Genomic DNA, 3,532 nt, shown 5'->3' on the forward strand with positions numbered 1-3,532 from the left:
TCATTCATAATTCAGGACAGAGTGTTAGACTGTGCAAAGTTAAAAATTTCATATTGAGCAGCTTTTTGTCTAATTGAGATGGGTCTTTGTTTTTGTAGCACTCTGTTCCATGTTGAGTATATTAATAAATCCATATAAATAATAAACATTTGATATAATGTATGTATTTACATTAGATATTCATTTTACACATAATTGCTATATGTAATGGTACAAGCAACAAGGATCTGACGAGTGCCATTGGGAGCCGAAAGAGGCCGTTCTTTTTAGTGAGCCGAGCCAAAAGAACCGGTTCTCTAAAAAGAGCTGGAATTCCCATCACTAGTTCACAACCTAAAGCCAGAATTGAACTTTATTGTTTGTAGCTTGCTTGCTTTGTTTGTTCCACGAGCTGAAAATAAAGGTCATTATTGACTGTATGCCTGCCTAGGTGTGTTGCATTTTGGTCCTAAACTGACCTGTTACATGTTTGTTTGTGAAGCACTTTGTAACTGTTGTAGAAAAGAAAATGCATTCTGGGATAAATTTCAGTGAAAAATGAAGCAAAATATATTATGTTATGTTCATTTTTATATGCAAACAATATTCATATTCCATGCTTGTGTTAATTTTCATATAATATTCACATGTTATGTAATGTATGTAACTCTGAAGTATGAGGGCTAAGGAAACTTTAATGCAACTCTAAAGGGAGCCTGTAGCAGATATGAAAGGAAGGATGGGAAAGGAAGATCCTTGTCAGCTCTGGGTAAAATATGAATATCAGGTGTGCTATGACAGAATACTTATGTTATTGCAGTAATCAGACACATCAATAGTCATTGTACAGTACAACTGTACAAGGATTGTTAGGTTTTGATTTAATAGACATAGACATTGAAGTGAGATGATTAACTTCAACTGCTGTGTCTTATTTGTAAGCAATCAGCAAACACTGTAAATTAAGCCAAGCCTGATTCTTTAATGGCATATGTCAGAGCTGGTTGCACTGTGACATTAAATGTGTGTGTGTGTGTGTGTGTGTGTGTGTGTGTGTACGTACAGAGGAACAGAAAACCACGAAAAATAACCTATATATAAACTGAGGAAGTAGCAGTGGTGTGTTTAATGTCACATCTGAGTGTTTGGAGTAGGAAACATCTAAAAGAAAGTCTTCAACCTGTTGATTTATTTGTGACCAGCAGCCGAAAAGCAGTTATTCAATTTACAATAATATGAAACAGAAAGCAGTCCTGACATTTGAGAGTCTGTGAGCAGCAAATGTTTGGTATTTTATGGGATTAGTGATGTATCAATTGCTTATTAAAACTATCCTCAATAATTTGACAATCAACAAATTAATTACTATCATCATCAGTAATAATTTCTGCACTGATAATGTTCATGTTTATTTTGGTGTGTCAGTAATTTGAAGTCTTTAGTTTGCTGAAAACTGTATGTAACTTTAAGAGCAGCACAATGTCCCTAATTTGGAGCATCACCTGAATGCACCATGTACTCTGTGAAGCAGGACGGAAGCCATATAACGTGCATTATTAGACCATAGACCAACTACTTGAGTTTACGACACATGAAGGCATTCGTCTCAGTGCTTAAAATGTATTCGGTTGCAGTTTTCATCCTGCTATGGACGGGACTGAACAGCGGTATGTTTTCTAATCAATTAATAGGATGTCTGCAAAAGTAAGAATAATAAATAACTGATGCTTTTTGAATTAGAATTTAAAAAATGATTTACATTCATCTCACAGGCCTCCTGCAACAAAGACATGGCTGATGACGTCAAGTCAGTCAAAAACAAAGATAGATGAATATTTTCTTTATTTGAATAAATTAATTAAAAGAATATTTGCTTTTTTTGATTACTTAAAGATAAACTTGTCTTGGATTAAAGATTAAATGCAGGTGTTTTATTTGTGTAAGTCAGAAGAGTGAAAATCTCAAATTCATGAAAAAACATCACTTTTTCATTCATGTTGTCACTTTTGCCGTTGATTCAACACCTCTGGGCCACCGTACTTAGACTAACCCACCTACTTTTCCCCTGTAAACTGCTCTGGACTGAACCCTCCCTAACAGGGGTTAATGAATCCTCCACCTGGTCTAATAAATACCTGTCTGTCTTTCTACCTGTTGACTCCGGCAGAGATCCATTCCATCACTTACATCTACACAGCCTTCTCCCAAACCTGTCGAACTCCCGGGCCTCCATCAGTTCACAGCCATGGGTCAGCTGGACAACAAGTGATTGATTACTTTTGACAGTGATTCGCCAGAAGAAAGTTCCCAAAACAGGACTGGATGAGAGAGCGACTGCCTGCAGATTACTGGGACAAAGGCACACAGTCCCGCCAGAGCAAGCAGCAGTGGGTTCAACGTCAACATCGGCATTCTGAAGAATCGAATGAGAACAGAACGACTCGGGTAAGATCCATGAAATATTTACTCTATTAAAACTCCTGCCTGGGTTGTTCTTTGAGTCATATTTTAATTGCTGATGACACAATCGCTCTACAAGGATAAAAAAATCTAATCGTGCACTCCTTTCTTTCAAAATGTTGGACCACACACATTCAAACTTCATTATTCTTGTAATCTTCTAATCCATTTCCTCATTAGTTCATGTTTTATTTCACTGTCCTGGCCCTACCTCTGGTCTTCAGATATCCATGTTCTTCAGTGGATGCACGGCTGTAAGGCGGAAAGACAGTCCGACGGCAAGATGAAGTCACAAGCGGGAGGGAACATGTACAGCTACGATGGAAATGACTTCCTGTCCTTTGACGACACCCATGAAGTCTGGGTTGCCCCAGTTCAGGGGCAGTGGAGACCAAAGAGAAAAGTGGGATGAAGTCCAGGTCCTAAAAGAATACACCAGAGGTTACCTGGAAGAACGAGTGTATAGATTGGTTGGCAAGTTTCGTGGAGTACGGGAATAAGCAAAGCTGAGAAGCCTGTACGTACGACTGATGGTCGTTTCTGTAGTTTTATATTCATTGTTAGAAAGAAAATAGACATAGTTTTAGTAATAGGGGATTATTGTGCAGGTGGTTAAAATATGATACATGAACACTAACGATTCTTTAAACGACGGAATTTATACTACTGAAAATAAATGGTCTGTGAGCCTGTAACCATTTTCTGTTATTATAGTATTTGTATCTTATTCAATGTAACAAATAACTTCAAATAACTCAAAGATTAATTTGAATCATGTAATCAACTTTTTGCTGAGAAGGTAGAATCACTACATTAGAAGCCTAATTAATGTAATTTACCAACCTGAAAACCAAATCCAATATTAACCTGCCACTAATGGAAGCAACACACCATATTACAATACCGATATACTCAACTATGACCTTCAAATCCAGACAGAAATTTCTTTAAAAAAAGAAATTATAAAAGGAAGCATGTGTCAAAGCTGTGGTGTTTGATTTTGGCCGTTTTAGTAGCACAATAATTTGTTTTTGTATCATACTGGTGTTATAATGAAAATGACCACATTGATGATGACATTGATCAAATATTA

General features: G+C 36.8%; 1 pseudogene; it reads left to right on the forward strand.

Moving 5' to 3' along the window:
- The window catches only part of LOC118343117, a 36,372-nt pseudogene extending 33,423 nt beyond the window's left edge, over nucleotides 1-2,949 (forward strand).
- Nucleotides 2,950-3,532: the final 583 nt, after the last annotated feature.

Source organism: Morone saxatilis, unplaced genomic scaffold (assembly GCF_004916995.1).
Source record: "Morone saxatilis isolate NCDOM2014 unplaced genomic scaffold, NCSU_SB_2.0 Contig9, whole genome shotgun sequence".
NCBI lineage: Eukaryota > Metazoa > Chordata > Actinopteri > Moronidae > Morone > Morone saxatilis.